This window comes from Bufo bufo, chromosome 6, assembly GCF_905171765.1.
Source record: "Bufo bufo chromosome 6, aBufBuf1.1, whole genome shotgun sequence".
In the NCBI taxonomy this organism is placed as follows: Eukaryota; Metazoa; Chordata; class Amphibia; order Anura; family Bufonidae; genus Bufo; species Bufo bufo.
The window spans coordinates 164,935,744-164,948,602 of record NC_053394.1 but is presented as its reverse complement, the minus strand read 5'-3'; the positions used below and the strand labels follow the sequence as shown (position 1 = coordinate 164,948,602).

The window sequence follows — 12,859 nt, the reverse complement described above, 5'->3', positions numbered from 1 at the left end:
TACACAAGACACGGAGGGAGTCAGGGTCACCTGAAAATCCAGCTGACAGAAAATCACAAATAAAGGAACAGCACTTATCTAGCAGAGGACTGAGGAATAGAAACAGCATGCACACACACTCCAGGAAGTTGTATAAGCCGCAACCTAATGCATCATGGGGAGGAACTTAAAGGGAAGCAATCAGTCCAACTGCATGACAGCTGAGATAGACTAACGAGATGAGGAACTTAACCAAAACAAAGAAACTCAAGGAGGAGGATCTGGAAAGCTCCTGTCAGAGCTTCTCAGCTGTCTAGTTGTGACAAACAATGCCTGTCCTTGTACGCAAAACGGACAAGAATAGGACATGTTCTATTTTTTTTATTGAACTTACTTGAGGACATACGGAAATGGAATGCACACGGAGTCAGTTAAGTTGTTTTTTTTGAGGACTCATTGAAGTGAATGGTTCTGCATGGGGGATGCAAAAAAAAAAATGGAATGGACATGGAAAGAAAATACGGTCATCTGCGTGAGCCCTGATATGATAAAATCTAAGACTCTCAGCCAATATATTTTGATCAGAACACTTCTGTGCCCGCCTACCAGCGCCAAGGTGGTCTCAGTTAGGCAGATCAAAAATCACAGAAAAAGATTAAAAAAAACATCCTGCATGATATGATAACTGAATATGCAGATGTGCATGGCTACATTTATAAAAGCAAAAATCACAGAAAAGAATTCACTAACACAATAGATGCAAACATTATATATGGACTAAGCGCTCATTCTGTTCTTTATCTTTTTCTGTGATTTTTGTTTAGTCTATAGTATATACTTAAACGAGTGGCACCTTCAGGTGTGAGTGCACTTCTATTATCCTGTGAGCAGCATTTTTGTGCACTTTTGCCCCGCCTAGCCCACAGGCGACCTTGAATAAGGTGGTACATATAGCTGTGTGCGCTCCTCCTTTCATTAGTTGCTTAATGATACATAAATGAAAAAAGGAAACTAAAACAAGGAATTACCAAATTAAAAACAAAAGAAGGAAGGTATATAGAAGAAGATAAAGAACTAGCTGACTGCCTCAATGAATATTTCTGTTCAGTTTTTACAAAGGAAAATGAAGGAGAAGGACCTCAGTTAGGAAAGAAGACTAATGAATCTTTTGATGCATGTGTCTTTACAGAGGAAGAGGTTCTAAGTCAGCTGTCTAAAATTAATACAAATAAGTCACAGGGGCCTGATGGGATACACCCAAAGCTATTAAAAGAGCTCAGCGTTGAACTAGCAAAACCATTAACAGATTTATTTAACCAATCGCTGGCAACAGGAGTCGTCCCAGAAGATTGGAAATTAGCGAATGTTGTGCCCCTTCACTAGAAAGGTAGTAGGGAGGAATCGGGCAACTATAGGCCAGTAAGCCTGACATCAATAGTGGGGAAATTAATGGAAACCATACTTAAGGAGAGGATTGTGGAACATCTAAAATCCCATGGGTTTACTTCAGGGAGATCATGTCAAACTAATCTTATTGATTTTTTCGATTGGGTGACTAAAATAATAGATGGAGGAGGTGCAGTAGACATCGCTTATCTAGACTTTAGTAAGGCTTTTGATACTGTCCCACATAGAAAGCTTATCAATAAAGTGCAGTCTTTGGGCTTGGACTCCCATATTGTTGAATGGATTAGGCAGTGGCTGAGGGACAGGCAACAGAGGGTTGTAGTCAATGGAGTATATTCAGACCAAGGTCTTGTTACCAGTGGGGTACCTCAGGGATCTGTTCTGGGACCCGTATTGTTTAATATCTTTATCAGCGAAATTGCAGAAGGCCTCGATGGTAAGGTGTGTCTTTTTGCTGATGACACAAAGATTTGTAACAGGGTTGATGTTCCTGGAGGGATACACCAAATGGAAAAGGACTTAGGAAAACTAGAGGAATGGTCAAAAATATGGCAACTAAAATTTAATGTTGATAAGTGCAAGATAATGCACCTGGGACGTAAAAACCCAAGAGCAGAATATAAAATCAATGATACAGTCCTAACCTCAGTATCTGAGGAAAGGGATTTAGGGGTCATTATTTCAGAAGACTTAAAGGTAGGCAGACAATGTCATAGAGCAGCAGGAAATGCTAGCAGAATGCTTGGGTGTATAGGGAGAGGAATTACCAGTAGAAAAAGGGAGGTGCTCATGCCGCTCTACAGAGCACTAGTGAGACCTCATTTGGAGTATTGTGCTCAGTACTGGAGACCATATCTCCAGAAGGATATTGATACTTTGGAGAGAGTTCAGAGAAGAGCTACTAAACTGGTACATGGATTGCAGGATAAAACTTACCAGGAAAGATTAAAGGACCTTAACATGTATAGCTTGGAAGAAAGACGAGACAGAGGGGATATGATAGAAACTTTTAAATACATAAAGGGAATCAACAAGGTAAAAGAGGAGAGAATATTTAAAAGAAGAAAAACTGCTACAAGAGGACATAGTTTTAAATTAGAGGGGCAAAGGTTTAAAAGTAATATCAGGAAGTATTACTTTACTGAGAGAGTAGTGGATGCATGGAATAGCCTTCCTGCAGAAGTGGTAGCTGCAAATACAGTGGAGGAGTTTAAGCATGCATGGGATAGGCATAAGGCCATCCTTCATATACGATAGGGCCAAGGGCTATCCATAGTATTTAGTATATTGGGCAGACTGGATGGGCCAAATGGTTCTTATCTGCCGACACATTTCTATGTTTCTATGTTTCTATGTTAATGCACGCAGAGGTAACATGGAGCAGCACACTATATGTGCAGGGTCTGTTCTCCTGAATGTAGATGCACAACGGCATAGGTAGGTTTAGAGTAGGTCCTGTCTGACTGAGACCACCTTGGTGCTGGTAGGCGGGCACCGATGTGTCTTGATCAAAATATATTGGCTGAGAGTCTCAGATTTTATCATATCAGAATGAGGGCTTAGTCCATATATAATGTTTGCATCTATTGTATTTTCTCTGATTTTTCTTTTATAAAATGTAGCCATGTACATCCACATATTCATTTATTACATCGTGCAGGATTTTTTTAAAAATCTTTTTCTGTGATTTTTGCAGAAATCCAACATTTCTATCTGGGTGCGTTATTATTTTTTTTATTTCGTCAATGAGTGTACTACATGGACTCCTTGTGGTTGTATCAGTTTCTTCTTTTTTTTAAATAGAATTAGTTGGGTGACTGGTGTAGGATGGCGCTGGCATTCTGTTTAAATAAGATTGTATAACATGAGCAAAAGGAATGGGTAGCCACTAGCCAGTGAAGGGACTGTCAGAGAATAAAGGCAGTAAAGAGATTACGGTAGAAGTGGATTAACCAGATTGTAGGAATGTAAGGGTGCTTTCACACACAGCAGATTTTGTTGCAGAAATTTCTGTGCTTGCCACCAAAGCAACCTCATTCAAATGAATCTCTGCAACAAATTCTGCCTTAGGCTTCATGCACACGACCGTATGTATTTTGCGGTCTGCAAAAAACGGATCCGCAAAAAATACGGATGACATCCGTGGGCATTCCGTATTTTGCGGAACGGAACAGCTGGCCCCTAATAGAAGAGTCCTATCCTTGCCCGTAATGCGTACAATAATAGGACATGTTAAATTTTTTTGCGGAAAAGAAATATGGACATACAGAAACAGAATGCACATGGAGTAACTTCAGTTTTTTTTCGCAGATCCATTGAAATAAATGGTTCCCTAAATGGTCCGCAAAAAAAACTGAACGGACACGAAAGTAAGTACGTTCGTGTGCATGAGGCTTTATCTGAAGGAGCTATGTCCATGTGGGCAAATTCTGATAGATTAGAAAACAGATGTTTTCTAATGCATAATCCACATTTGAAATGCCACAAACAGCTTCCTATTGACTAAAAAGTAAGAAAGATGACCATATGATTATCGTAGAGCTTTTTTCAGCAGTTGAGTTGACAGACGTTTAAGAGGTGGCATGTTACTTCTTAACCTGATTTGATGGTGGTTGTGCCACAAAAAAGTTTTCAGATGCTAATTCCACTACTTATCTGCCATTTATTATTCTGCTGCTGTGAATTTAGGCTTAGGCTACTTTCACACTTGCGGCAGAGTGATCAGGCAAGCAGTTCCGGCAATCTGCATGCAAACGGACTGCATTTGTAGACGGATCCGGATATGGATCCGTCTTACAAATGCATTGCAAGAACGGATCCGTCTCTCCGGATGTCATCCGAAGAAACTAATCCGTTATATATACTGTACAGTACAGACCAAAAGTTTGGACACACCTTCTCATTCAAAGAGTTTTCTTTATTTTCATGACTATGAAAATTGTAGATTCACACTGAAGGCATCAAAACTATGAATTAACACATGTGGAATTATATACATAACAAACAAGTGTGAAATAACTGAAAATATGTCATATTCTAGGTTCTTCAAAGTAGCCACCTTTTGCTTTGATTACTGCTTTGCACACTCTTGGCATTCTCTTGATGAGCTTCAAGAGGTAGTCCCCTGAAATGGTTTTCACTTCACAGGTGTGCCCTGTCAGGTTTAATAAGTGGGATTTCTTGCCTTATAAATGGGGTTGGGACCATCAGTGGCGTTGAGGAGAAGTCAGGTGGATACACAGCTGATAGTCCTACTGAATAGACTGTTAGAATTTGTATTATGGCAAGAAAAAAGCAGCTAAGTAAAGAAAAACGAGTGGCCATCATTACTTTAAGAAATGAAGGTCAGTCAGTCAGCCGGAAAATTGGGAAAAGTAAGGGCTATTTGACCATGAAGGAGAGTGATGGGGTGCTGCGCCAGATGACCTGGCCTCCACAGTCACCGGACCTGAACCCAATCGAGATGGTTTGGGGTGAGCTGGACCGCAGAGTGAAGGCAAAAGGGCCAACAAGTGCTTAGCATCTCTGGGAACTCCTTCAAGACTGTTGGAAGACCATTTCAGGGGACTACCTCTTGAAGCTCATCATGAGAATGCCAAGAGTGTGCAAAGCAGTAATCAAAGCAAAAGGTGGCTACTTTTAAGAACATAGAATATGACATATTTTCAGTTGTTTCACACTTGTTTGTTATGTATATAATTCCACAAGTGTTAATTCATAGTTTTGATGCCTTCATAGTCATGAAAATAAAGAAAACTCTTTGAATGAGAAGGTGTGTCCAAACTTTTGGTCTGTACTGTATATATATATATATACACTGCTCAAAAACATAAAGGGAACACAAAAATAACACATCCTAGATCTGAATTAATTAAATATTCTTCTGAAATACTTTGTTCTTTACATAGTTGAATGTGCTGACAACAAAATCACACAAAAAAAAAAATATGGAAATCAAATTTTTTAACCCATGGAGGTCTGGATTTGAAGTCACCCTCAAAATTAAAGTGGAAAAACACACTACAGGCTGATCCAACTTTGATGTAATGTCCTTAAAACAAGTCAAAATGAGGCTCAGTAGTGTGTGTGGCCTCCACGTGCCTGTATGACCTCCCTACAACGCCTGTGCATGCTCCTGATGAGGTGGCGGACGGTCTCCTGAGGGATCTCCTCCCAGACCTGGACTAAAGCATCTGCCAACTCCTGGACAGTCTGTGGTGCAACGTGACGTTGGTGGATAGAGCGAGCCGTGATGTCCCAGATGTGCTCAATTGGATTCAGGTCTGGGGAACGGGCGGGCCAGTCCATAGCATCAATGCCTTCGTCTTGCAGGAACTGCTGACACACTCCAGCCACATGAGGTCTAGCATTGTCTTGCATTAGGAGGAAGCCAGGGCCAACCGCACCAGCATATGGTCTCACAAGGGGTCTGAGGATCTCATCTCGGTACCTAATGGCAGTCAGGCTACCTCTGGCGAGCACATGGAGGGCTGTGCGGCCCTCCAAACAAATGCCACCCCACACCATTACTGACCCAATGCCAAACCGGTCATGCTGGAGGATGTTGCAGGCAGCAGAACGTTCTCCACGGCGTCTCCAGACTCTGTCACGTCTGTCACATGTGCTCAGTGTGAACCTGCTTTCATCTGTGAAGAGCACAGGGCGCCAGTGGCGAATTTGCCAATCTTGGTGTTTTCTGGCAAATGCCAAACGTCCTGCACGGTGTTGGGCTGTAAGCACAACCCCCACCTGTGGACGTCGGGCCCTCATATCACCCTCATGGAGTCTGTTTCTGACCGTTTGAGCAGACACATGCACATTTGTGGCCTGCTGGAGATCATTTTGCAGGGCTCCTGCAGTGCTCCTCCTGTTCCTCCTTGCACAAAAGCGGAGGTAGTGGTCCTGCTGCTGGGTTGTTGCCCTCCTACGGCCTCCTCCATGTCTCCTGATGTACTGGCCTGTCTCCTGGTAGCGCCTCCATGCTCTGGACACTACGCTGACAGACACAGCAAACCTTTTTGCCACAGCTCGCATTGATGTGCCATCCTGGATAAGCTGCACTACCTGAGCCACTTGTGTAGGTTGTAGACTCCGTCTCATGCTACCACTAAAGTGAAAGCACCGGCAGCATTCAAAAGTGACCAAAACATCAGCCAGGAAGCATAGGAACTGAGAAGTGATCTGTGGTCACCACCTGCAGAACCACTCCTTTATCGGGATGTCTTGCTAATTGCCTATAATTTCCACCTGTTGTCTATCCCATTTGCACAACAGCATGTGAAATTGATTGTCACTCAGTGTTGCTTCCTAAGTGGACAGTTTGATTTCACAGAAGTGTGATTGACTTTGAGTTACATTGTGTTGTTTAAGTGTTCCCTTTATTTTTTTGAGCAGTGCATATATATATATATATATATATATATATATATATATATATAAAATTTTTACTGGTATGCGCATGCGCAGACCAGAAGGCCGGATCCGGCATTGCGGTATTTTTAATGCTGGATCTAGAACTAATACATTTCAATGTAAATGAATGCCGGATCTGATCCGGAATTTTGGACGGAGATAATATTGCAGCATGCTGCGGTATTTCCTCCGTCCAAAACACCGTTCAGGGACTGAATTGAAGGACATCCTGATGCATCCTGAACTGATTTCTCTCCATTCAGGATGCATGGGGATAAAACTGATCAGTTCTTTTCCGGTATAAGTGTGAAAGTACCCTTAGGGTCCATTCACACATCAGTATGTGTTTTGCGCATCCGCAAATTGCAGATACGCAAAACACGGACACCGGCAATGTGCGTTCCGCATTTTGCGGACCACACATCGCCGGCACTCTCATAGAAAATGCCTTTTCTTGTCCACAATTGCGGACAAGAATAGGACATGTTCTATTTTTTGGCGGAACGGAAGTGCGGATCCGCAAATGCGGATAGCACATTCCGGCTCCATTGAAAATAAAGGGGAACGGATGCGGACCCATTTTGCGGATGTGTGAATACACCCTTAGAGAGAAGGATGCAGTAGTCTACGTGGCATAGGATGAGGGCATGTACAAGCATTTTCAGTTAAAGACGACCTTTCATAGGTCCAGACATTATAAACTAAGTATCAGGATACGCAGGGGATAGTGCAGGGATCTAACTGCACTTACTATTTTTCCTGGGCGCCGCTCCGTTCACCCGCTGTGGCCCCCGTTGTATTCTCCCGCCTGGTATGCTAATTAATAGCATCGGCACAATGGGGAGGAAACGCAGTCTTTCTCCGTGGGCGACTCCTTCTCCCTGGCTGTAGCGCTGTCCAATTGCAGCGGAGAGCGTCACAGCCAGGGAGAAAAAAATAAATCACCTTCTCCCTGGCTGCCACGCTCTCCGCTGTGATTGGACAGCGCTACAGCCAGGGAGAAGGAGACGCCCACGGAGAAAGACTGTGTGGCGAAAGCCACTTCGCCACGGTGTTTTGGAGGGGGCTGTTTGCCCGCCTCCTGCCCCAGGATTACGGCCCTTTAAGATACTTTTACTAACTTTTAAACCCCTGAACCTATTCAAGTGAATTTTGGATAGGTTTGTCCCCAAGTTATACTGGTTAAATTGATATAAGTTATATGTATGTACAATGTAAACTCACAAAGTTATAACAATTTATAAGAAGTGTAACTTTTCAGCTTAGGAGATAGTTGTGTAGATACAGAAATTGACTCAATTATCTCCTAGACAGAGGGGAGGAATATGCTGGGTGTGTTTCTATTGTCCCATTGTGCCATTGTCCCATTGTGTCTGATTTGCTGCTGTACTTACATTGTATGTGTTGTAATATATTGATTGGTTGTATTTCAAAACCCTGTGGGCAGTACTATGTTTATGGATTGTAAATAAAAGAGGCTGTATGCCCCAGGACAGTCAGTTCTGCTTAACCCTCAAAACGAAGTGCCGTCTCGTTATTGGGGGAATTGGATTGTATGCTGATTGCCAGGAGTGTAAGCCGATTGTATGCTTTTCCTGTTCCGCGGTTTCCAGTGTTCATGTAGTTTGCAGTTCGGCAGACTGGTGCTTGCAGTAGCTGCCTGTCAATTGGAAAGGGGGAATATCGTCTGAACGGAGCTGTGTGCTGAACGGTCCGTTACAGACTGTGTTTCCTCCCCATTGCTCTGATGCTATTAATTAGCATACGAGGCGGGAGAATACAACGGGGGCCACAGCGGGCGAACGGAGCGGCGCCCAGTTTTTTTTTATGGTTTCCGTTTTTGATCAGTTTTTTTGCGGATCGTATACAGAAACAGTAACTTATTAATCACCAAACATATTAGCAATATGGGCTGGGCATAGCATTTCTACAGTATGGATCCGCAAAATACTGATGAAATACGGATGACATACCGATGTGTTCTGTGTGCGTTCCATATTTTTTGCAGACCCATTGACTTGAATTGGGGCCTTGGACCATGATTTGCGGATAATAATAGGACATGCGCTACTTTTTTGCAGAACGGCCATGACGACAAACGGAAACGGAATGCACACGGAGTAACTTCTATTTTTTCTACAGCCCCATTCGAGTGAATGGTTCCGGATACGGTCCGCAAAGAAAACGGAACGGAATCGGAAAGAAAATACGTTTGTGTCCATGAGCCCTAAGGGAAAGATCTGCACCTGTTCTGTGTTTAGAGCCTCACCTGGTTTTGGCTCAAAATCACAGATGGAAATCACTGACCGAACACTGACGTGTGAATGAGGCATTACAATTGCAAATCCCAGCCAGACCGAGGGTCTAATGATCAAACTTACAGCATCATAGAGCTTCATTTGACCCACAGTCGGGCTGGGATTTCTGGCTGCAATACGAATGCAAAAATGTGCCCACATGAGCCGTGGTCAGATTTGCTTATTCCACTTATAGAGGCATCAACGCATGTCACCAATGTAACTAACAAAAGATGAAGAAATTGATTAGCCCCTGACATTAGTAGCCACCAGGTATAACGACGAGTGTATAGCTATATTATACTTATGAATTGTACTACTATTCCACCTGTCCCCATCCCCATTATATAAATACATACAGTATACATATATACAGTCACCTAGGATATCACAACGAGCACATACCGTACCTACTCCATGGGTGTTTGTGTTTGTGTTGAGGGAGCAGCTAGTTACCAGGCTCCAGTGGGAGGAGAAGCAGACCATGAGCTTCCTGCTAAATGCTCTGCAAACCTCCCAGTCGCTTGCTGTGTATACTTCTACCATACAAAAGAGAATCGACAGAAAAAAATACTGTAATTAAAATGATAAATAATATGTAAAAAAAGACCTCATTATATAATCTAAATATTATATCCACATTGGGCCATACCATTTACAAATCAGGGTGAGCCTGGCATTTTTTTCCACGCTCTGTGTATTGCCAGGACAAAACCCACCTAACAGCATGCAATGGAGTGTGCCACAATCTTCTATGTAAACTAGAGAGGAAAAATCCTCGGTGTGAAATGGGAGGTTTACAAAAATACTAACTAACTGCTTTTTAGTTTACCCCCTTTAATCTACAAACACACAACTTGTCGTTATGATCAGTGACTGCAGCTTAAACTTAGCCTGCTGTTCTGTATCTCCTTCATGCTTTACACTGCAGCACTGCCTGTTCAGTTTTGTGCAGCTGTGTGTAAGTGGAAGGTCAGTACGTGGTGAGATTATTAGGTTACAGTAAGGACAGAAGATTATAAACTACAGAGACCCAAGCCCTCAGAGAGAAGAGGACTATCAGGAAGCTGCTACATGAAGATGGAGGGGAGCGGCATTAATAAGGGGGAACTTGGGAATTACTTTCATCAGCCATTGATTAGTAAACTCTTGACTCCTCCTCCTGAACAGTACAGGACTCACTGCGGGAGGAGAGGTTTTGGAGAAGTTGCTTGGGGTGTTTCCAAATTTTGCACCTAGTTACGCTCTTGGGTACAGTAAGGCCCCATAGACTAATTTGGGGGCTGTATTATGGCTGCGTACCACTTGCATATTACTCTGGTGTCAAAGGGTGGCCAAAATTAAATGAACTCTACAATTTGGACAACCCCTTTGTAATCACCAGTGTGGGCACAACAGAAATATTCACATCTCGTATACTGCAGACCTTCTTATGAGAAGGACGAGGCCTTATCCAAGCAATCAACGGCGGACAGGAATCTCTTCCTTACTTTTCAGAAAAGAGGTTCTGCAGCATCTGCATCTCAAATTCTGTAATTGTATTTAAAGCATTAGAGTGTTTCATATAATTATAAAGATTTGACCCTTAAATTTTGGAACTATACAGATTATAAAAAAAATAATCAGCAACCAAATCAAACTAAAAATGTGAAGCAGAAAATGTACTGTAAAGGTGAAAATCAATGAATTCTCGAAAACTGAAAATCTGCATCCTTTAAACAAACAATATTCATATATCTTAGATCATTAACATATTAGATGCTCTGGCCATTAAGTGGTTAAAATAATCTGGCCTTCATCCTCGCAGAGTATTGTAATGTCAATACATTTGCATAGAATGTTCTAGAACTGGGCCTACAGCTGTGATGAATTTGTGAAGGTGTGACTCCATGTTGGATGCACACAACTCCAGAAAGGAGATTAGACGCTATCATGAGGATTCATAGGCGTCGGCACTATGTTGATCAGCGGCTGCTGGTCAAAACTCATCCTGCATGTCGATTGGCTCATTCTTTCTGACCCGATTCAGGAAATTTAATAAAAAATGGAGAACTCTAATGAGGAACTCCAGCTTCCTGGCCAAGAAATCAACCATCATGACACAGGCCAGGAGCTTCTTCAGGTCAGTTGCCTTAAGACGTAAAAACCACGTTATCCGCCATGACACAGATAAGAAGACACCAACCAATTTTATTGCTGATCCATAATTTGCACATGAGGGGCCTCTAATACCACAAGGCATGTCCCTGGGAGAAAAAACAGAAAGTGGGGAACCCCCACAAAAAAGACCCTGGGACACCGATGCTGTATAACCATTCCTTGTTCGCAAAGCACCACCTGCTAAAAAAAAACACCAAAGATCTGTTAGCGACGATGTAATAGAAAGACTCGTCAAAAACAAGGCACAGCAGTGAAGGGTGATGTCTCTTTAAATTTTGAGACCTTTAAAACATTGGACAAGAAAATGTCTGAGTCTGCAGAAGACCTTTTGAAGGCATCTAGTGAAGCTTCCAAAGCAAGTCTTAAAAGGAAAGCACCAACCTCCAATGACAGTCAGTCTGGGACATTTCCACCATCCAAAAGAAACGTCCGCTCCATCTACCAAAGATGTAGAAAGCCCGGAGCTGAGAACACCACAAGTGGAGATGGCCTATACCTGGAGAGCACAGAACAACTTGTCTCCAAAGCATCCATCCTGAAGAGCAGCGGCCAGGAAGGTCTGCTGGACGATGACATCATTAAGAAGGCTTAGGATCTCCTGCAGAATAAGTTTGGGGACTTTGATGGCCCAATGTACAGTGTGCTAAAGAAGCTGTACAAATTCACTATGACGAGGGCAGGGTGCACTGGCTGAAAACCTGCTTCAAAAATGGCGACATCCTAGTGGCCGACAGCATCAAGACCAGCAATTTGCCTCTATCTGTTTGCAAGCAGATTAATAACATATACAGTGTAGAAGTCCATGAGTCCCTGAAACATATAAAATTTCTCAACGTGGATCAGCAGAGAAACGCCTATGACTGTGGGGTGTTCACCATAGCGTTTGCCTTTGAGTTTCTGGCAGATAACGGTGAACCCACGGCGATCTTCCAGCACAACGTGATGAGAGACCATCTAATATCCTGCCTGCAGAATGGCAGGATCACAGGCTTTCCCAAAAATGTCAATTAGCGACTCCATTTCTTTTATGACATGTTGAGTCTATGATGGGCCAAGAGATCGCCCTGACCAGAAGCCTGACACCGAAACAGACCTGGATCCTCTACGTTAAAAGCCGCAGTCTCTACTAGAGATGAGTGATTCGAAGTTGACAAAGTGGAATTTGATCAGAATTTCAGGAAAAATTAGATTTGCACCGAATCCGCATTTCCTCAAGCTTCGTGGTAACGAATCGCATTTATTCCTAAAATGGCTGCTGCACGTGTTAGGACATGGAGCAAAGAACTCTGGAAACGAGGGGTCACCCACAATACCATGAATGCAGCAAATCAGCAGCCAACCAGCCCCTGTGATGTCACAGCCCTATAAATAGCCTCGGCCATCTTGGACAGCCATTTTCAAGTGTACTTAGTGCAGGGAGAGACGTCAGCAGGCACTAGGGAAAGTGTTAGGAAAGACTTTATTGTGCTGAAAAACGATTTACAAAGATTAGTCAAGGTGTACGGAAAGGATGGGAAGGCATCATCTACACTATAAAAGGAGAACAGGGTGCAATAGGAGTGATTCTATTACAACTTGCTGCACTTATTGGGGATCCAAATTGC

General features: G+C 42.8%; 1 long non-coding RNA gene across 1 annotated transcript in view; it reads right to left on the bottom strand.

Moving 5' to 3' along the window:
* LOC121003166 overlaps nt 1–9,545 on the bottom strand; it is a 37,590-nt gene extending 28,045 nt beyond the window's left edge. The window contains exon 1 of the long non-coding RNA XR_005779435.1: nt 9,506–9,545. This is a non-coding gene — a long non-coding RNA (uncharacterized LOC121003166). The remainder of the gene's footprint in view (nt 1–9,505) is intronic.
* Nucleotides 9,546–12,859: the final 3,314 nt, after the last annotated feature.